This window comes from Balearica regulorum, chromosome 24 (genome assembly GCF_011004875.1).
Source record: "Balearica regulorum gibbericeps isolate bBalReg1 chromosome 24, bBalReg1.pri, whole genome shotgun sequence".
Lineage (NCBI taxonomy): Eukaryota > Metazoa > Chordata > Aves > Gruiformes > Gruidae > Balearica > Balearica regulorum.
This window is the reverse complement of record NC_046207.1, coordinates 87,434-111,126: the sequence shown is the minus strand read 5'-3', so window position 1 is coordinate 111,126 and position 23,693 is coordinate 87,434. Positions and strand designations below refer to the sequence as shown.

Here is a 23,693-nt window from a genome sequence, read left to right as displayed (position 1 = left end):
ACTTGTTAGTTTTCTTTCAATTGCAACATTGCAAAACCAACCCAAACCTTAGCAAAAAAAAAAGCTCCAGAAGACCTCTGTAATGCACACTATTTTTCTGTAGGATGGAGTATGGAAGAACACAGAGACTCTGGCTTCTGACGTTCATATTGCTGAAAACAGCACCACAAAAGTTCAGGTAGTATATAGATAGAAAAGGCTAAAAACATAGATGTAATACTAATTCAACATACAGTTTTGAAAATGTTGGATTTCTTAATTTCCTACTAGGAAATTATCCACCTCTGTATTTTTCAGTGACAGCAGGGACATTTGTCAGAAAAGACTGCTATAGTGGTTACAGCTCTCTTAGCTACAGATTTTAGGAGTTTAAGTTTAAGCAAGAAATTTAAGCACTGGCTCCTGCAGTGGGTGATTCATCCAACTTGTATTAAACACCTGTCTTTCAAAGAGAAGAATAATTCTTTCTCATTTTCAATTTGAACTTAGCTCTGATTTAGATATCTATCTAGGCGATGGTTTAACTTCAGTAAATTAAAGTAGATATTGTGTGTTTCTATTCACTGTTTTGCTCTAGATTCCCTTTATAACCAATGGATATCTGCTTAAGGCAGATATTGACCATTGGTATCCTAGAGTATAATATTGTCTTTAGACATATCTCCTTCCAAAACACATCACATATTTGTACTCTAGAAATGCCTGTTTCTCTTCATGGACATTTTAATGATCCTTGACTGACCTTGAAGTAGTTGTCTGTACTGTAAATGGTTTAAGATGGAGGAGATGAGGTTTATTCTTACTGCCTTTAATGGAAATGATAGCAGATAATGAACATATAAACATACCTCATTCCAACATATTTACTTTTAGATTTTACAGGTCATTAAAACATGCATGTTTGTGTATGCGTGAGAGAAAAAGATGTCTACACAAAAGATGCATTGGTCTATTCAGAACAGTAACATATTCTTTAGCTATTTTGTTTCAGCACCCAGCTGAACATGTGTGATCCTTCGACTAATTAAGGAATGACAAATTTGGCTGGAGACAAGGAACAAAGCTTTGGCAGTTTCTTTCTCCAAATATGAAAATAGAACAGTTTTAGGAAATGGCAAGCAGGATACTTTTTCAATACCTTTTGTCCATATAAAAGATTAAAAAAAAAAAAAAAATCCCTTTTCCATAGAACAAGTTCTGGACAAGTTTCATGATAGAAAGCATCAAAAAAAATATTCCCCATAGAGAACAGCAGCAACTGTCTAAAGCTCAGTGAAGAGTAAAAATTGCTCAAGAGATTGCTTTATTATTAAGAGGGAAAATTTAATTGAAAGACTTGATGCATATTCCTATTATTCTTGATTTGTAGGTATATTCTCTTATTATACATCTGGCAGTTTACATAATGAAAATGTATGAGATGGGATAATCAAGAAGAATTGCTTTTTGAAGCATTCAGCCCAATAATTTACACCATAATGGAGATGTGATTTCCTGATTTATTCATCTGTTACTGTAAGAAAGCATTAAGACTTACCTGCCTTTTTGGGATTTCCAGGTATACACGTGGTCTTTAAATTCTTGCAATGAGCAGTTGATCAGATATATTTTTTCTAACATACCTGCAAGGTTGTCCTTCAAAGGACTCAGTGTCTTTTTCTGGGAGAGCTTCCCTTGTACAAAAAACACCTGAGCTAATAAAGTCCTCTGCCAATTAAAGAAATGAAAGGGGAAAGGAAGCCTATTATCGCTAATTGTCTGCAGTAATTATCTCCAGTTGCTAATTTATATGTATAATTGTATGTAGTAGAAACAGAGTCAGGAATGAGATCAGGGGAATAAAGACCATAACAGAAATTACACCTGTCATGTGTTGTACAGAATAACAAGTGTTGTTGCTCTAAAATATATTAGGAAGACAAGACTAGGTAGGAATTATATTTTCTGAAATGTTTGGGAATTCTGCAGTTTTATTTTGAATAAAAAGAGACATTCTGAAATTTTTTTTTTTCTTTTTAAAAAAAAATCTCCTTCAGTTTACACATAGAACCACAGAATGCTAGGGGTTGGAAGGGCCCTCTGGAGATCATCTAGTCCAACTCTCTGACAAAGCAGGATCACCCAGAGCAGGTTGCACAGGATCATGCCCAGGCGGGTTTAGAATCTCTCCAGAGAAGGAGACTCCACAACCTCTCTGGGCAGCCTGTTCTAGTGCTTGGTCACCCTCAAAGTGAAGAAGTTTTTCCTCGTGTTGAGATGGAACTTCCTGTGTTTCAGTGTGTGCCCGTTGCCCATTGTCCCGTCACTGGGCACCATTGAAAAAAGTCTGGCCTCTCTCCCTCCCACACAATGGGGAGGCTGCATTACAAATTCACTATCACTACTTGGCTTGTCTTTCTCTCTGTGCCATCTCTCACCAAAAATAGGTAAGTTGGATCATTCATAAAATTGCATATATCTGTGATGAAACTGCTCTGGTATCCAAATCCATTTAGAGCCACACTGTCATTTGGTCTTAAACCATGACAAAAGGATAGCTGGAGCTGCAGAACTCCTTTCCAACAACATTGTAGATGCAAAAATTTCACATTAGTTTAAAGGGAGATTAAATAAATATTTTGGAGAATGGTCCATAGCAGACAGCAAAAATCAGGTTCAGAAAAATCAAAAAGTAGCCTGATTGATTGTATACTCACATGACATATGCTTGCCCAGTCTTTGTCCCTATGGGCAATCTTTTCTGGCCACTGTTTGAGAATAGAGGACTAGACTGAACGATAGGTTATGTGATAAAGGGCTTCTCTCTACACACACAGAGGAGCACAGGTAAAGAATGACAATTGGGAGGAGTATGAATAACCTGAAAAAGCTCTTCATCTTGCTATCACAGGACAGGAATCAGTCCCATGGTCCAGGTGGAAAATTCATCAAGTTGATTCAATAGAAAGGCTATCATGTGATGCAGGGAAGAGCACTTTCATATTGTACAAGACTGATTATGGGATGTTTATGGGAGGAACCAAAAGAGGGGAAATGGAGACATTAAGGTTATTTAGAGAGGAACAAGGATGGGAAAATAGAGAGATACGGGAATACAAAGGTGTGTTGGATGTAAGGTAGCAAGACTTTGTTAGCAGAGAATCTGTAGGTGTGGCCTCTGTGAGAAGATTCCAGGGGCTTCCTCATGCAGGATAGAGCCAGGTCCAAATGGCTCCAAGATATGCACATTGCTGGCCAATGCTGAGCCCATCAGTGATGTCTGAGGCATCTCTGTGAAAAAATGTTTAGTAAAGGGCAAGAAACACCAGACAGGGAGGGGAGGAGGGAAAAGAAAGAGTGAGAAACAGCAGAGAAAACAGCAAGGTCAGAGAATGAGGAGGGAAAAGGTGCTCTGTGATGCCAGAGCAGATATCCAATCTGTGAAGAACCCATGTGGAGCAGAGTTTTTCTGAAAGGAACCACAGCCTGTGGAAGAACCCACACTGGAGCAAATTCTCCTGATGGAAACAGTGGCCCATTGAAAATTCTTACCAGGGCATAATTTTTTCCTGAAAATCTGCAACCCATGAGAACCATCCATACTGGAGCTGGGGAAAAGCATGAGAGGGAAGGAGTACCAGAGGGAAATCACTATGTTATGACCATAAGCTCCCACATCTCAGCCTCAGGGATAGGCAGAGGAGTATGGAGTGAAGGAGTAAAACTGAGATTGGAAGAGGGGAAATAAAAAGGTGTTTAAAAGTTTATTTCTCACTATCCAAATCTATTTTAATTGGCAATAAATTGTGTCTGTTTTACACACAATTGTAACTGGTAAGCAATGTCCCTGTCTTCATCTCAAACCATGAGCTTTCTTACTCTATTTTCTCACAACATCCTTCAACTATTTTATGACTTTAGGATCTATAATGAATTGGCAGATGGGGCTTTACTCTCACTGCATACTTTAGGAATAAAAGTGATGGCAAGAAAGGTTATCACATGGAGACTAAAACAGAAGCAGGTGCCAGTGAAAACATAACCTAATCCTGCCCACATTTCTGATACACATTGTAAATGTCTACATGTGGACAGATTAATGAAATCTCCATTTCTCACACAGAGATATTGTGTCCCAGGTCTGGAGTTCTGTGCTGCACAAAGCAATATCTCAACTTTAATAATGGGCTAAAATTTAGATGTCTAAATTCCAGAGATGGCTCTGGAATCAAACTGAAATGCAACTGTTAAAGGTACTATACACAGCCCCGCTGATTAGCCTGATTTCTTGTTAAATGATTAGTCTTGGGTACAGATTATAATGGCTGATTTACTGATCACTCAAAAGGCATTTTATACAAAACTCTGTTCTTGTCAAGGCATTGAGGAATGACCTAATTAACTGACCATTTTTGCTTTTGGTTCTTGTCTCTTAAAGCTTAGAACAGTTTTGTAATGTCAAAGCTGCATTTTGAAATATCAATAGAATATAATATTTCATATAGGCCTATATATATCCATTAGATATAAAGGAATCCAAGTATGGAATAAACATAGCTAGGTTTGCGTACCTAAAATACAAGTATCTCTATCTGAACTAATGAGTCTTCTGTTTCTTGCTGTCAATCAAGAAAAGGAGACTTTTCAAGGTAGTAGAAAAGTCTAATCTAAGGATTAGATTAGTCATCCAATCCTATAGAAGGCATGATCAGATCATCAGTTTATTCATGACCTGAAAAAACTAAGTTTTCTTCACTGACGTGGTGGGTTGACCTTGGTTAGCAGTCAGGTGCCCACCAAGCCAGTCTCTCACTCTATCACTAGACAGGAGAGAGAAAATATGACTAAAGGCTCATGGGTCGAGATAAGGACAGGGATATCACTCACTAATTACTGTTAGGGACAAAACAGACTTGACTTGGGGAAATTAATTTATTTTAATCAAATCAGAGTAGGATAATGAGAAATAATAACAAATCTAAAACCCATCTTCCTCCTAACCCTCCCTTCTTTCTGGGCTCAGTTTCACTACTGACTTTACCTCCTCCCCCCAAAACAGCACAAGGAGATGGAGAATGGCAGTTACCTGACACTCTTTACTTCTCACACTCTTCCCCTGCTCCAGCATGGAGTCCCTCCCACAGGAGACAGTCTTTCATGAAATTTACAATGTGGGTCTTTCCCTCAGGCTGCAGTTATTCAAGAACTACTCCAGCATGGGTCCTTTCCACAGGGTGCAGTCCTTCAGGAACAGACTGCTCCAGTGTGGGTGTGCAATGGGGTCACATGTCCTACCAGGAGCCTGCACCACCATGGGCTTCATGGGGGTCACAGCTTCCTTCAGGACACATCCACCTGCTCCAGCATGAGGTCCTCCACAGGTTGCAGGGTGAATATCTGCTCTACTGTGGGCCTCCATGGGCTGCAGGGGGACAACATGGTCTTCACCACAGAATGCAGGAGATTCTCTGCTATGGCGCCTGGAGCACCTCCTCCTTTTCCTCTTCACTGACCTTCTTGGCTGCATACTTGTTTCTCTCACATATTCTTACTCCTTTCTCTCAGCTGCTGTTATGTAGCATTTTTTACCCTTTTTCAAACATGCTATCACAGGGACACTACCAAGGTTGCTGATTGTCTCAGCTTTTGCCAGCAGTGGGTCTGTCTTGATGCCAGCTGGAACTAACTGGGTCTGACATGGGGACAGCTTCTGGCATCTTCTCACAGAAGCCACCCCTGTAGCCCAACCCACCCCTCACCCCCCACTACCAAAACCTTGCTATGTAAACCCAACATAACTGAACATACTGAGGTGGTGGAGTTCAGGATCCTAAGGGGAGGGGGAGAGGGTAAAAAGCAAGCTCACAACCCTGAGCTTCAGTATAGCAGACTTTGGTCTCTCCAAAGATCTGCTCAGAAAAGTTCCCTGGGATAAGGCCATAAAGGGAAGAGGGGGCCTAAGAAGACTGGTTAATGTTCAGGGATGACCTCCTCCAAGCTCAAGAGCAGTTAATCTCAATGAGCAGAAAGTCAGGCAAAAATGCCAGGACGCCTGTGTGGATGAACAAGGAGCTCTTGGCAAAATTCAAATGCAAAAAGGAAGTATGCAGAGGGTGGAAGCAAGGACAGGTCACCTGGGAGGAATATAGAAACATTGTGTAAGCACTCAGGGATGAAGTTAGGAAAGCTAAAGTCCAAATGGACTTGAATATGGCCAAGGATGTCAAAGATAGGAAAAAGGGTTCCTATAAGTACATAGGAGACAAAAGGAAAGCTAGGGAAAATATGGTTCCATTCCTTAATGAGATGCAGGACCTGACGACACAGAACACTGAAAAGGCTGAGTACCAAATGCTTTCTTTGCCTCAGTCTTAACTAGAAAGATTGGCTTTCAGGAAGACCAGGTCCCAGCGACCAGGGGGAAAGATTGGAGCAAGGAAATCCTTGGTGGAAGAGAATCACGTCAGGGAATACTTATGCAAACTGCACTAACATAAGTCCATGGGGCCTGATGGGATGCACCCACAAGTGTTGAGGGAGCTGGCAGATGGCAGCAAGGACACTTTCAATATTCTTTGGTCAATCATGGTGACTGGGAGATGTGCCCAAAGACTGGAGGAAAGCAAATGTCACCCCCATCTTCAAGAAGAGCAAGAAGAGGGACCCAGAGAACTATGGGCTGGTAAGCCTCACCTCAGTCCATGGAGAGCAGATGGAGTATCTAGTTTTGGAAACCATTTCCAGGCACGTGAATGACAAGAAAATCATCAGACGTAGTCCACAGAGCTTCACTAAGGGAAAGTCATGCTTGACCAGCTTAATAAACAGCTTCTGTAATTAAATGATTGCCCTGGCACAGGAAGGTAAAGCAGTGGATATTCTCTACCTGTAATTCAGTAAGGCTTTCAACATTGTCTCCCATAAGATCCTCACAGAGAAACTATTGATATATGGATCTGGATGATATATGTCTGCTGGATGAGCAGACAGTGAGGTGGACTGAAATCTGGCTAAATGGCTGGCTCTAGATAGTGGTGATCAGCAGCATGGAGGTCAGTTACCAGCATGCTACCCCAGGGATCTATACTGAGTCCAGTCCTCTTTACCATCTTCATTAATGATCTGGATGATGGGGTAGAGAGTAGTGTACAGGGTTTGCGTGGCAAGGTTTTGGTACTGGGGCAGGGGAGGCTACAGCGGTGGCTTCTGTGAGAAGCTGCTAGAAGCTTTCATCATGTCCAATAGAGCCAATGCCTGCTGGTTCCAAGAAAGACCCACCTCTAGGCAAGGCCAAGCCAATCAGCAACAGTGGTAGTGCCTCTGTGAAAACATATTCACGAAGGGGGGGGGGAAACCAGCAGCAATTTGCAACCAAAGAGAAGAATGAGAATATGAGAGGAATAACTCTGCAGACACCAAGGTCAGTGAAGAAGGAGGCGGAGGAAGTTCTCCAGGCACCAGAGCAGAGATTCCCCTGCAGCCCCTGGAGACAGCCATGGTGAGGCAGGCTGTCCCCCTGCAGCCCATGGAGGATCATGGGTGACAGAGATTCCACCTGCAGCCTGTGGAGGTCCATGGTGGAGCAGATATCCAACTGCTGCCCATGGAGGACCGCACACTGGAGCAGGTGGAGGCACCCAAAGGAAGCTGTGACCTGATGGGAAGACTGTGCTAGAGCAAGCTCCTGGTAGGACCTGTGGACCCATGAAGAAGGGAATCCACACCGGAGCAGGTTTGCTGGCAGGACTTGTGACCCCATGGGGGACTCATGCTGGAGCAGTCTGGTCCTGAAAGACTACACCCTGTGGAAGGGACCCATGCTGGAGTAATTCATGAAGAACTGTAGCCCGTGGGGAGGACTCACGTTGGAGAAGTTCATGAAGGACTCTCTCCCATGGGAGGAACCCAACACTGGAGCAGAGGAAGAGTGTGAGGAGTCCTCCCCCTGAGGAGGAAGGAGCAGCAGAGACAATGTGTGATGAACTGACCACAACCCCCATTCCCCATCCCCCTGTGCCACTGGGGGGGAGGAAGTAGAGAAATGGGAGTGAAGTTACGTCCAGAAAGAAGGGAGGGGTGGGGGGAAGGTGTTTTTAAGATTTGGGTTTATTTATCATTACTCTACTCTGATTTGATTGGTAATAAATTAAAATTAATTTTCCCGAGTTGAGTCCGTTTTGCCTATGATGATAATTGGTGAACGATCTCTCCCAGTCCTTATCTCAACCATTGAGCCTTTTGTTATATTTTCTCTCCTTTGTGGAGTTGAGGGGAGTGATAGAGCTGCCAGTCCGTATCCAGCTGAGCCACTTCAAACTTATCAGCCAAATCCGCCTGCTGGTTGTTCTGATGTTCCCCAGTGACCTGACTCTTGGGTACATGGGCATCTAAGTGACATACTTTCACAATCAGCTTGTCTAGCCAGGCCGCAATATCTTGCCATAATGGGGCAGCCCAGATGGGTCTGCCTCTGCGTTGCCAGTTGCCCTGCTTCCATTGCTGTAACCACCCCCACAGGGTGTTTGTCACCATCCATGAATCGGTATAGAAGTAGAGCATTGGCCACTTTTCTCGTTCAGCAATGTCTAGAGCCAGCTGGATGGCTTTCACCTCTGCAAACTGGCTCGATTCACCTTCTCCTTCAGCAGCTTCTGTGACTCCTTGTGTAGGACTCCACACAGCAGCCTTCCACTTCCAATGCTTTCCCACGATGCGACAGGACCCATCAGTGAAGCGGGCATATGGTTTCTCATTTTCTGGCATTTATTATACGGTGGGGCCTCTTTAGCACGCATCACCTCCTCCTGTGGCTATATTCCAAAATCTTTGCCTTCTGGCCAGTCCATGATCAATTCTAGAATTCTTGGGCAATTGGGGTTTCCTATTCAAGCCCATTGTGTGATCAGTGCAACCCACTTACTCCACATAGCATTAGTTGCATGTGGAGAGGATCATCCCTATGAACATTCAGCCCAGTGCCAGCAGTCAAGGTGCTAAAAGGAGCTGTGCTTCAGTACCAATCACTTCTGAAGCAGATCGAACCCTTCATATGCTCCCAATATCTCTTTTTTTCAGTTGGAGTGTAGTGGGTCTCGGATCCTCTGTATCCCCAACTCCAAAACCCCAGGGGTCGACCTCAAGTCTCCTCTGGTGCTTTCTGCCAGAGACTCCAAGTAGGGCCGTTCTCCCCAGCTGCAGAGTAGAACACATTCTTTACATCTGGTCCTGCCCGGGCTACTGCATGGACAATGTCTGGTTTAATGTGTTCAAAAGCTTGTCGTTGCTCAGGGCCCCATTTGAAATCATTCTTCTTACGGGTTACGTGGTAGAGAGGGCTTACTATCAGACTGTAATTCGGAATGTGCATTCTCCAGAAACTCACAACATCTAAGAAAGCTTGTGTTTCCTTTTTGTTGGTCGGTGGAGACGTAGCTGCTCTTTTGTTGATCACATCCATTACGATCTGATGGCATCTATGTTGCCATTTCACTCATAAAAACTGGATCTCCTGTGCAGGTCCATTGACCTTACTTTTTGTTTTATGGCAAAACCAGCTTTCATTTGGACTATTCTCTTCCCTTTCTTAGAGACTTCCTCTGCTGAGTTGCCCCATGCAATGATGTCACCAATGTATTGCAGGTGCTCTGGAGCTTCACCCTGTTCCAGTGCAGTCTGGAACAGTCCATGGCAAATGGTGGGACTGTGTGGTGGGTTGACCCTGGCTGCGGGCCAGGTGCCCACCACAGCCACTCTATCACTCCCCTCCTTCATTAGACCGGGGAGAAAAGGCACAATGAAAAGCTTGTGGGTCAAGATAAGTACAGGGAGAGATCACTCACTAATTATCATCACGAGCAAAACAGACTGAACTTAGAGAGGGAATTCATCTAATTTATTACTAAGCAAAACAGAGTAGAGGAATGAGAAATAAAATCAAACCTTAAAGCACCTCCCCTCACCCCTCCCATCTTCCTGGGCTCAACTTCACTCCCGGCTTCAACCTCCTCCCCCCTCAGCGACACAGGGGGACGGGGAATGGGGGTTACGGTCAGTTCATCACATGATGTTTCTGCCGCTTCTTCATCCTCAGGGGGAGGACTCCTCTCATCGTTCCCCTGCTCCAACATGGAATCCCTCTCACAGGAGACAGTCCTTCACGACCTTCTCCAACGTGAGTCTCTCCCACGGGCTACAGTCCTTCACAAACTGCTCCAGCGTGGGTCTCTCCCACGGGGTGCAGACCTTCAGGAGCAAACTGCTCCAGCGTGGGGTCCCCCACAGGGTCACAAGTCCTGCCAGCAAACCTGCTCTGGCATGGGCTCCTCTCTCCATGCGTCCACAGGTCCTGCCAGGAGCTTGCTCCAGCGTGGCCTTCCCACGGGGTCACAGCCTCCTTCGGGTGCCTCCACCTGCTCCAGCGTGGGGTCCTCCACGGGCTGCAGGTGGAATCTCTACACCCCCTCATCCTTCCGCCATGGGCTGCAGGGGGACAGCCTGCTTCACCATGGTCTTCACCACGGGCTGCAGGGGGATCTCTGCTCCGGTGCCTGGAGCACGTCCTCCCCCTCCTTCTTCACTGACCTTGGTGTCGGCAGAGTTTCTTACATCTTCTCACTCCTCTCTCCGGCTGCAAAAGCCCTCTCTAACTGTTTTTCTCTTTCTTAAATATGTTATCACAGAGGCGCTGAGTGGCTTGGCCTTGGCCAGCGGCGGGTCTGTCTTGGAGCCGGCTGGCATTGGCTCTATCAGACACAGGGGAAGCTTCTAGCAGCTTCTCACAGAAGCCACCCCTGTAGCACCCCCCGCTACCAAAACCTTGCCACACAAATCCAACACAGGCTGTGTTTCTACCCCTGGGGCAGTCGATTCCAAGTTTATTGGAAACCTCTCCAAGTAAAAGCAAGGTGGGTTTTTTTGTAGGATAACAAGCAAAGAGAATAATAACAATAGTAATAGTAATACCAATACCACCACGACCACTAATAATATTAATAATAGTAATTCTAATAATAATTATGATTATAATAGTGATAATGTCATGGTTTAGCCCCAGCCAGCAGCTGAGCACCATGCAGCCACTCGCTCACCCCTCCCCAGTGGGATGGGGAGGAGAATGGGAAGACAAAGGCAAAACTCGTGGGTTGGGATAAGGACAGTTTACTGGGACAGCAAAGGAAGAGAAAAATAACAGTAGTACTTACTTAGAATATACAAAATGGGTGATACATAATGCGATTTGTTCACTACACGACTGATGACCCAACAACCACACGTTCAGACTGTCCCAGAGCTGCCGCTCCTCCCTGACTAGCCCTCTTTTGTGCTAAGCATGACATCATATGCTATAGAATACCCCTTTTTCTAATTTGGGTCACCTCTCCTGGCTGTGTCCTGTTCCAGTTTCTTGTGAAAATGAACTCAATCCTAGCCGAAAGCCAGGAATAATAGTAGGAGGACTAGGAGTGATAATAATGATAATAATAACAACAACAACAATAAATTCCAAGCAATGCACAAATGCAATTGCTCACCACATGTGAAAAAACAAAATGTCTATTTCTGAGAAGCGATTTTGCCTCCTGGCTAGCTTCCCCTGTCATATATGGAGCATGACGTTATATGTCAGAGAATATCCCTTTGGCCAGTCTGGGTTAGCTGTCCTGGCTGTGCTCTCCCAGCTTCTTGTGCACCTGGCAGAGCGTGAGAAGCTGAAAAGTCCTTGAGTTAGTGTAAGCACTACAGCTACCAAGCAACAACTGAAACCATCAGTGTGCTATCAACGTTATTCTCATACTAAATCCAAACCACAGCACTATACCAGCTACTAGAAAGAAAATTAACTCTGTCTCAGCTGAAATCAGGACAATAGCCCAGATAATGTTGATAAGTTTCATATTCATTCCAGGGATATTCATCTATGCTCAACCTGTCAAGAAATTTGCCCTGGACAAGCTAGCCTCCCTCTTTTTCACTGTCATAGTCCCAGTGCTAAACCAAATGATCTATAGCTTGAGGAATACTGACATGAAAAAAGCCATCAGGAGGTCGATCTCCAGGGTTCTGTTCTCCTGGTGGAAAAGGCAGGCATAACGTCTAAACACTCACCCTTTTTTGCTGCAACTATTCTACCATATATGTTGGTTTTGGCCAGAAGAGAGTTAATTTTCTTCCTAGTAGCTAGTATGAGAATTTGCTTTGGATTTATTCTGAAAACAGTGTTGATAATACAGGTATGTTTTAGTTACTGCTGAACAGTGCTTACAGAGAGTCAAGATGACAGGAAAGAAACACTGGAAGAAAGAGACTTTGGGAATTCTCATGTTCCCATTAAAGCCTACCTTCATTACAGCCATGGGTACTTACATGTCGGGTTTTTTCCTGCTAGAATTTCCTGTCTACATCTGTCCACACCTTTTTTGTATAGCGGGGACCAAAACTGAACACAGCATTCCAGGTGTGGCCTGACAAGTGCTGAACAGATTGGGATAATTACTTCTTTATGTCTGCTAGTGATGCCCTTGATGCAACCCAGCATCCTGTTGGCTTTCTTTGCTGCAGCAGCACACTGTTGCCTCATATTGAGCTTGTTGTCCCAGGTCCCTTTCCACAGACCTGCTCCCCAGCCAGGTAGATCCCAGCCTGTGCTGCACTCCTGGATTATGTTTTCCCAGGTGCAAGACCTTACACTTGTCCTTGCTGAATTTCATAAGGTTCTTGTTAGCCCACTCTTCCAGCCTATCCAGGTCTTCCTGCAGGGTGGCTCTCCCTTCCAAAGTGTCTACTTCCCCACTCACTTTGGTATCCTCAGCAAACTTCATCAGGGTACACTTGATCCCATCATCCAGATCACTCATGAAGATATTAAACAGCTTTGGACCCAATATTGATTCCTGGGATGACAGGTTGCCAGAAAAAGAGCTATTTACCATCACCCTCAGTGCAGCCTCTCAGGCAGTTCCCCACTCACCACACAGACCACTTGTGTAGACTGCAATGCATGGGTATCTCTAGGAGGAGGCTGTGGTGTGCACTGGTATATATACACTTGAGATGGTTGATCTTCTGCTTCTCATCTTAGGAGGCAGCTAAGGAATATTTGTCACTGTTATGGTTGGCCTGGCTTATTTCCCACTTGGTTGCAATGGCATGAGCATTGCCACTTTGGACCCCACCCCTCAAGTCCTTTAGTTTAAAGCTTGCCTCACCAAGTTTGTCAGCCTGCTACCAATGTAATGGGAGCATTGAAAGCTAGTTCAGATGTACAAAAAGCATCTGATACCAAATGAGAATCTGAATACTGCCTCAAGTGCTTACTGATAATGTAAGAAATTTACCGCAGCAGAAGTTAGCAGAAGTAATACAATTATGCCAGCTGAAAATGTGCCTTATACCTTACTTTTACAGGTGAGCAGCACAGCTTTCAAAGCTCCTTGGGACAGTGTTAAACTTGTTATAAAAAACATATGTAATCCATTAGGAATCTGTGTTTTGTTTCATAGTACTTTTCTGGGCTTCCTCTTAGGATTTATATTTAGTTAATAACTTTTGAAATAAGATGAGGAATCTCATGACAATTACTTTTCTGTCAGTAATAGAGTTACATAATCAAAGAAATTAAGTCTGGAAGAGAACTTTGAGATGTTTGGTCTATAGTCCCTAATGCACAGTAGAAGTTTATTCCTGTAATTCTTGCTAGATATGTGACTAAGTAACATTTAAAAAAAAAGAAAAAAAAAAAATTATTGAAACTTACTTATCAGCCTAATTATGCAGTATACTCAACTGTTTAATGAACTTTAATATTCAGTAAGTTTTTCTTAATATCTAACCTCAAATTCTATTGCTGAAATCAATCCATTATCTTGTATTTCTTTTCCTGTGGAACATGAAGCAGAGGATTACTTTCATCTCTGCAACTGCCTTTTATATACATAAGAAACTGTTGGTTTGCTCTTCATATTCCTAAAGTAAACATGACCGGTCCATTAATCTTCTATTTTAGGTTATGTTTTCAAATCCTCCAATAGCTACGTTGCTTTTTGCTGGATTCTCTTTCTAACTATCTTGTGAGTAGAAAAGAACAATTTGCAGACTACGCTCTGATTTATTCACCCATGACGATATTTGCCACAGGCTTCAGATTTTGGCAAGCTTCAGATTTTCTTCAGAACTTTTCCTTAAGTTATTGTTCCCTTTTCCATATTTCTGTATTGAATTGCCCTTATCTATGGCTTCGCTTATTTGAACTGCTTGTTGGTATATACAGAACTTTTTTTTCACCCCATGTGGTTATAAGTAATTAGAATGGTAAGTTTTGCCCCAGGTGCTTTCTGCTATTCTACCCTACAATGTTGTTGGTATATGAAAACATATGCTGTATTTATTCCATCATTTATGTAATTAATGAAAATCCTGAATGCTAGTACTCCCAGGAAATGTGCTGTATATGCTTGCTCTTTATAAACTTCTATTTGGAGATTAAATATTTAGGAAGGGTTACTAATTTTAGGGGACTAATTCACATACCTCAGCATAGGTATCTAATGACACTGGCCCTAATGTTCAGATGTCCAAAGGCATCCAAAATAACTGCATAGAGCTAACACAGGACCAACAGAATTCCATGCTTCTAAAATGCAGTTTGAGATGAGAAAGGATACCCTAGGTATCTTAAATTCAGCTGTCCACCTATGTTTAGGTATCTGCTTCACTCCACTAAATTTTGCATAGTTAGTCTTGGTAAATTCTCGTATTGTATGGGTTTCCAACCTTTACTAGTAGGTTCATCTACACAATCTTTCCATACTTTCTTGTAAGAAAAATGTTATAAACATACTAAGGGTAAAATAGATATGACTTCTACCACTTCTCCAATATACCAGAGTAGTTACAGAGTAGTTACAATATGACAAACATTCTTAATGGTGTTACGATGTGCAAGAGTAACAGCTTATCACATGAATAAAATGTGATGGAATTGAACCTAACTCTTTGAGGAAATAAAGGCATTACATAGAAATTCATTTCCTGATGTGCCATAAGACTGGAAGCTGTAATATTTACTCAGGACAAAGGACTATCTAACACAGTTCCCTGTCTTTGAAAGTGGCCAAAATTATTTCATAGGCAAAGGCATGGCATGGGACAAACCTATAGTGATACAAATATAGTGATAGAGTCTTTAATCTTTTTGGGTGCTTAGCTCTCTCTTCTGACTAATAAGAGAGAAGAGATAACAAATCTACTCTTATTCAGCTCATTGTTAGATGCCTAAAATCAAGTGAGATGGATTCCTGTGCTAAACCTGGGGGAAAAAAGTGCTCAACAATTAATACTATTTCTCCTGAACATAACGCCATCTAAGTAAGCAACTTGCTCACTCAGTTAAAATTTCCTCTGTCAGACTACAGTTACAAAGTCTCTGCAACAGGAAGAATGATTAGTAGTAGCTTCCTTGGTCTCACAAGGCAGAAAACACATCACTCCAGAGACTTCAATGGGATAGCCTTCTAATAAAAGACAAGAAGAGCATGAACAGAAATAAGAAAGCTATATGTCACCTCATTTCACAGCAATTCTTTCTTCCTATTTGGATCACTGGGTTTGGATAACAACAGCTCAGGTATTTGTTCCAATTGCTTTCATACTCAGTATGAAGAAAAACAATATTCAATGGTATGGTTCCCAGATAGGGCAGAAAATCACTTTCTACAAACGCCTTTTTGTCTTCTTTGGTAATGTAAGGACATTAACCAACTAGCTCAGCTGCTGTTATTTACATGGTAGCGACTTAACATTAGGAAAATAAAAATCACATCTTAGATGAGAGATCAGTCATAAATGAATTCTCAGTTTTATGCTCATCTCAAAAGTTTTAGCAAATAAAATAATTCAGTACTAATTTTAATGACTTTAAATAAACCTCTAAATTTAATTTCAGCTGAAGTATCAGTAGATACTCTCAGTATGAGGTAATAAAAAGTCGCTCTTCTCAGCATCCCTGGAGTAATTCCTTGGGCATCACTGAAAGTTAGGAGATGCAGCATTCTTCAAGGTTTGAGTGTGTGAAAGGCACTCTTGGTTAAGGCACAACTCTCTGGGAACAGAAGAAACAAAATAGCAACCTATTATCCTATCTTTTGTAAAATGCTTACTATTTCCCATTCCCTAATATTCTTAGTTTCTTTCACATGGCACAGAAACAGTAAGAGTATATTTAGGCTCCCAAATTAAGGCTGTTAGGGATATTAAAAGAGATAAGGAATAAGGAGAGAAGTGTGTGTTGACCTCCTCCCCAGAAGACCACCAGCAACAGAGAAGCCTTTTTTCCTGGTGGTAAACTGCACGTTTTTGTGTACAATTTTTGGCTTAAAGACGAACTGAGAGGAAGGATAGAAAAGAACGATGATATAGCTTGCAGAAGGAGAGAGCTAGAGGGAGCCTTAAATATTTTAAATATTTTAGTGTTATAACTTTGGAAACATTTACTTTTTTTTTTTTTTCTTTTTTTTTTTTTTTTTGTCTTAACAGATCAATTAAGAGAAGTCAGAAAGGAGGTAGTCCATGTTTCAAACTCAAATATCTATCATTAATTTCCTTATTTATCCTTCAATCTATCTGTTGACATATTTAATCAGACTATCTGCATTTCAGTTACAGCCTGTTCTAGACATGCATGTTGGACGTAGACGAATTCCACTGTTATTTTATTATTTATAGGTAATTTTGGAGTATATATATGCATGCACATTTGTTATCTCATTATGCTATGTTTCGTACTAATAAACTCACCCAACACTTTCCAGTACAGATTTGTAGGGAGAAGGGTGAATAGCAAATACTTAATGATATCTTAAGAAGAAGAAGAAACTATTCTTTCCTTGTTGAGTACACAACTTCTAAACAAATTGAGTCAGTGAATGTATATGAACTGTAAATTGGTGTGGATTTCTGGGGGACAGGACAAGACAGTGCAGAATCATGCCTGTACATATATAGAAAAAAGCAAAGGTGAGCAGGCTTTGGCATTGTATATGTAGCCAAATCCTATTCCATTTAACTCTAGTACTTTTAAAATGAACACCAGCATATTTCCATAGCTCACACCAGGGTATTTCCATGGCTCGCTCTTGGTTTAAAAGAGTTAAACCAAAGATGTTATCTTTTTGCCAGACTACTTTTCTTTGTGGACGGCATCCTACATATTTTCTTTAAACTTAATGGAACAACTTAATCTAGTTTTTAAAAAATAACTAAATTAAGCCCTTAAGAACACAATTTAAAGAAAAATAAACAAAACAACTTTACCCAGAAATTAAAAGATGGGTGGATTCAGTTAAGTTTAAATGTAACCGTACTGTAAATTGAGATAGAAAAACATTTCCAGATGTTTATTACTTTCCAGTATCTTAAATGCTAACTGACATGAATCATCTTCTGAAGGTGATCATTCTTCCTTAAATCTAGATTTCTATGACTAACTTTTAAACAAGTCAAAACAGTAAAAACTGTTTATAACTAAGAACATGCAGGTAACAAGACTTCATGATTTTCCTAGTTGCAGACTACTGTGCTGGAAGCAGAAGACCCCAAGAACTAGATACTGATTTAAATGAAAAAAAGTCTTTGCTCTGTTGTATGATATCGTGTCTCACCCTGTGGTAGCCTTCACTTTTTGTAGTCCTCTGATTCCTTTAAGATCAAGTCCACACTTACTCCTACTTGCTGTGGGTGCCCATACATGTGACCTGCTGGATCCGATTCTGTCTAAACTATGGCATTTGTTAGCTAGCTTTTCAGCATGGGAAACCCATGCCGAATGTGGAAGTAGTAAAAATAGGGAAATGACACAAACTACAGTTCTGCCTCCTGAGACACTATACTTACTAAGTGCATGGAGACACTTTGTGATGATATTCTGTATCATTCCATAACTGAGATAACTTAGTTCTCCATTCAGAACTACGAACACCTATGTATTTGAGATGCATCACATCTGTGTTAGACACGTCTCAGGTTGAGTGACTAACAATAATCACACAGGCTCGGAGAGTATTATGTTTGGGATTCTTACTGCTTTTTCCCTACGTAAGTTTCTTCATTTTACTGAAAAAGGTAATAGGGGATGCAACTATCTGATATTTGAACAGAATCATCATAAAACCAAAACAAAATAAAAAACATGTATCAACCCTCCCACCTTACCCCCAAACCCAAACATTTCAGTCCCAAACTTCCACTTGCCATAGTTTGACATGCAGGATCCAAACACATCAATATACATATCTCACAGACCTCTGTGTTCACAGGGCTTATACTGAAGCCATATGCTGTGGGAATTTGGGTCCTCAGTGGCATAAGAAAAATGCTAAATAGTAGAATTTCTGAGAACTGAAGGAACATTTAGTTCATCATTTGTTTAGAACTGAGGTTGTAAGTGAGGAAGCAAAGCCCGGGACCAGGTGCACAGACTTACTGGATTTCATATGGTCTCCCCATATTTGGTGATAGGCAGCCTAATTTGTAATTCTGGGTTGTCAGGAAGAAGACAAACCACAAATCAGAGAAGCATATCTTCAGACTCAGGCTCATCTTTCAAGACTTCAGTCCTGTGTTGAATCTGAAAGGTCCTAGTAAGAGGACAAAATGAATAGGAACAGGAGGCGCCAGTTGGGCTCAGTGAGGAAAAGGCCTATTTCAAACACTTTCTGCATATGTCTTCCAAACCCCCTGCTTCCCAATATGGATTGAAATCTCCTTTCTTAACCTCACATTCACATGCTATCTGGGAGTCAATTAGTGCGATTTTATGTGTTCTAATTCCAGTGCTAACATCATGCATTTCTCTCCCCTTTAGGTCACATAGAGTAAATGGAAAACCAAACAAGTGGAAGTGAGTTTGTTCTCTTGGGACTTACAGGAGATCCACTCCTTCAAAGCCTCCTATTCACTGTGGTTTTGATTATTTACCTAATCATTTTATTAGGAAATATGGTAATCATGATGGTCATAAGGACTGATCTCCACCTTCAATCTCCTATGTACTTCTTCCTCTTTCATTTAGCCCTTATTGACATCTGTTATGCCACCGCTGTTGTTCCAAAGATGCTGGTGAATTTCCTTGTGAAAGGAAGCATAACCATTGCCATCAATGCTTGTATGACTCAAATGTTCTTCATCTTCCTTTCAGCTGGGTGTGAAGTTTTCATGCTTTCAGTAATGGCATATGACCGATATGTGGCCATCTGTAATCCACTGAAGTATCAAGAAACTATGAGCAAATATTTCTGTTACCAGCTGGTGGGGAGTGCATGGGCAATGGGTCTCATATTCAGTTCTAAACACAATTCCTGTGTTAAATATTCAATTTTGTAGGCACACAGAAATCAAACATTTCAGCTGTGAGCTGCCTGCTCTCCTGTTTGCTGCTTGCAGTAGGACCTTTCTCAGTAAACTCATTATTCTTTCTTCTGCTGTGCTCTTTGGGTCCAGCTCCTTTTTGCTCACCCTCATCTCCTACATCTATATCATCACCACTGTCTTGAAGATACAGTCTGCAGAAGGGAGGCACAAAGCTTTCTCCACTTGCAGCTCCCACTTCATTGTAGTAGGGTTACTCTACATAACTGCTCTGTTCCAATACACAAAACCCAAATCAGTCTCATCAATCATTCTAGACCAAGTGCTGTCCACCCAGTACAGCATCTTAACCCCCATGCTGAATCCAATAATCTACAGCCTGAAAAATAAAGATGTGAAAACAGCCTTAGATAGAATTCTAAAGAAACTGCAATTTATGTAACCTCTGAGCTGTATATTTCAAATACATGTCCTTTAAAACATGGACTTATGAACAAATGATCTATTGGGGTTCACTGGTTGCATTTTCTAGGTTATGCGATAAAAAACACATCCACATATACACAAAAGAGCACAATGACAGGAAGGGGATGTCAAATAATCCTGCCCTAGCAGCTCCCAGGCCCGTCACAGGGAGAGCTATCAGCCCATCAGTGGTGCATCTCCACAGGGATAGAGGAGTACAGAGGTCAAACAGAAATCAGGGGAAACCAAACTACAGGCTCAGAAGAGGAAACAGTCTATCCAGGCTCCTCCCAGGGCTGTCACAGAAGACTTAACAGACCCATTCCAGGTATGAAACCCATCACAACAAGTGAAGGGGAGGCAAGGCTGTAGCACCTTTTGGACCCATGGTAGTTACTGCCTAGGGATATGTGACATGTTATGGAATGCAGGGGAAAAGCTTTCTGGGAATGCACAGGACTTATTCCGGGATCTCTATGGGAGGAACCAAAGGCAGAGAAAGTGGTGGACCTAGGTGATTTGGGGAGGAACGTACGTGGGAAAATAGAGTGTTAAGGCGATAAAAAGGGACCACACTAGTGTGGTCATGGCCTGTACCTGATCAGTGAGTCTGTTCGATCTTCTTCCTAAATTCCATTTCTAACTCTTTTCCTGGGTGGCAGAGTCCATTCTCTGTGTACACACGTGTATTTGGGTCTGAGTGCCAGCAAATGGAGTTAGACAACAGGCCAGAAGGCCCATGTGTCTGCATGCCGGCAACTGGACACACAACAATTAGTGAAATCAAGTGCCAGCCACTGGAGAGGGACACATGCCAGAGGCCTTTATGCCTGTGGTGCCAGCAACTGCAATGAGGGGTGGTCTGGATGCCAGCAACTGGACTGGGAGCAGAGGTCAGGCAACCCATGTGTTTATAGTGCTACCAACTGGAGTGAGTGCAGTTGTGCAAGTGAGCACCATATCTGAGGACAATTTCTATATGACATGTAGGAAAAGTTAGATTGCAATGTATTTGTTCCTTTTTAAATTCATTTCCGGAGGGCAATGCTACAGTCAGTAGTGGGAAACAAGTGTCTTAAAAAAAGAAGTAATAGCTTTGATTAACCATGCCTCAAGAGTACCTATTTTTCTTGTTTGAGTAAACAGAGAACCCAATGTTAACAACTGGGCTTTGCTTCATATAGCTAGGATTAGGTGAGACAAATCTTCTCAAGAGTGTATAAAAGTTGTAGGAAATTGGCATACAAATTTAAACAGCATTAAAACTGATTTCATTTTGCCCTATACATATACTGAGAAAACATAGCAGAGTATTCACAATAGCTGGTAGTTTGTTTATGTTGATAATTGATTTCTCTTTCAATAAAGTGTAGTTCAATGTGGTTGGTTTGTTGTCTTGAGTCCTATGTACAGACAACAAACAATTCAGTCTGACAGAATCATCCCTTAATAATGACTTTCTCAGAGAGAAATTACAAGAACCATACATGGGACAAAATGTCTGACCCTCACAGGACATGGGAATTATGGCTTAAATAATTCTTTCACCTCATTCCTTGAGGCTGTTCACCCTGATCCTTCCTCCATGATACTGGGATCTTGAGGGAAAAAAAGGGGAAAAAAAAAAAAAAGTCCAGAAATGGAATTCAGAACATTTTTTGTCTGGTGATGTCAAACAGTGTGACTTTTCTGCTCTCCCCACCAGCTATTAACTTTAACATGGCAACATGGAGAAACACTTTGAAAGAAAGCAGGATACAGTTAAAAAGAAGAGAGGAACAAGTCAAAATGGGGACAACAGGGAAGATGTGAATCATTGAACAGCCTAACCGGCATGAATTTCCATCTTCCACACTTGGAACATGATAGAGCTTACATGGAGGCAGACCAACTAAACCAGTGAAATCACAAAAATCACAGAATCACAGAATGGTAGGCGTTGGAAGGGACCTCTAGAGATCCAGCTCCACTGCTAAAGCAGGATCACCTACAGCAGGTTGCACAGGATCGTGTCCTGGTGGGTTTTGGATATCTCCAGAGAAGGAGACTCCACAACCTCTCTGGGCAGTCTGTCCCAGTTCTCTGCCACCCACAAAGTGAAGAATTTTTTCCTCATATTGAGATGGAACTTCCTGTGTTCCAGTTTGTGCCCATTGCCCCTTGTCCTGTCATTGGGCACCATTGAAAATAGTCTAGGCTCATCCTCTTGACATCCACCCTTTAGATATTTATACATATTGATCAGATCCCCTCTCAGTCTTCTCTTCTCCAGGCTAAACAGACTCAGGTCGCTCAGTCTGTCATAGAATCATAGAATCATAGAATGGTTAGGGTTGGAAGGGACCTCAAAGATCATCTAGTTCCAACTTCCCCCCTGACATGGGCATGGACACCCTACACTAGACCAGGTTGCCCAAAGCCTCATCCAACCTGGTCTTGAACACTTCCAGGGATGGGGCATCCACAACCTCTCTGGGCAACCTGTGCCAGTGCGTCACCACCCTCATGGTAGAGAAGTTCTTCCTAATATCTAATGTAAATCTATTCTCTTTCAGTTTAACCCTATTACCCCTTGTCCTGTCACTACACTCCCTCATAAACAGTCCCTCACCAGCTTTCCTGTAGGCCTCCTTCAGGTAATGGAAGGCCGCAATTAGGTGTCGACAGAGTCTTCTTTTCTCCAGGCTGAACAACCCCAACTCCCTCAGCCTGTCCTCATAGGAGAGGTGCTCCAGCCCTCTTATCATCTTTGTGGCCTCCTCTGGGATCTCTCCAACAGCTCAATGTCTTTCTTGTACTGGAGACCCCAGAGCTGGATGCAGTACTCCAGGTGGGGTCTTAGCAGACCAGAGGGCAGAATCCCCTCTGTCGACCTGCTGGTCACGCTGTTTTTGATGCAGCCCAAGATACAGTTGGCTTTCCGGGCTGCAAGTTGCACACTGTCAGCTCATGTTGAACTTTTCATCAATCAATACCCCCAAGTCCTTCTCCTCAGGACTCTGAATCCATTCTCCACCCAGCCATGTCACTGACAAAGATGTTAAACAGTGCCGGTTCCAATACCAACCCCTGAGGAACACCACTTGTCACTGATCTCCACTTGGACATTGAGCTGTTGACCACAACTCTGAGTGCGACCATTCAGCCAATTCCTTCTCCACTGAAAAGTCCATTCGTCAAATCCATGTCTCTCCAATTTAGAGACAAGGATGTCGTGCGGGACAGTGTCGAATGTTTTGCACAAATTCAGGTAGATGACAGCTGTCACTCTTCCCTTGTCCACCAACACTGTGACCCCATCATAGAAGGCCACCAAATTTGTTAGACATGATTTGCCCTTAGTGAAGCCATGTTGGCTGTCACCTTCATCCCTCAGGACCCATGGATGCACCTCATCAGGTCCCATGGACTTGTGCACCTTCAGGTTCCTTAGGTATTCTCAGACCCAATTTTCTCCTACAGTGGGCAGTTCTTCATTCTCCCAGTCCCTGCCTTTGCTTTCTGTGACCTGGGCAGTGTGGCTAGAGGCCTTGCTGGGGAAGACTGAGGCAAAAAATTCATTGAGTACCTCAGCCTTCTCCATATCCTGGGTTATCAGGTCTCCTGTTTCATTCCAGAGGGGGCCCCCATTTTCCCTTGTCTTCCTTTTATCAGTGACATACCTATAGAAACTTTTCTTGTTGTCCTTGATGTCCCTGGTCAGATTTAACTCTACCAGGGCTTTGGCTTTCATAATCTGATCCCTGGCTGCTTGGACAATTTCTCTGTATTCCTCCCAGGCTACCTGCCTTTGCTTCTACCCTCTGTAGGCTTCCTTTTTGTGTTTGAGTTTGCCCAGGAGCTCATTGTTCATCCATTGGGGCTTCTTGGTGTTTTTGCCTGACTTCCTC

At 42.5% G+C, this 23,693-nt stretch overlaps 1 pseudogene; it reads left to right on the top strand.

Annotated features, from left to right (window-relative positions):
* Nucleotides 1-18,978: 18,978 nt before the first annotated feature.
* Nucleotides 18,979-19,780, top strand: LOC104631283 (olfactory receptor 5V1-like; annotated as a pseudogene).
* Nucleotides 19,781-23,693: the final 3,913 nt, after the last annotated feature.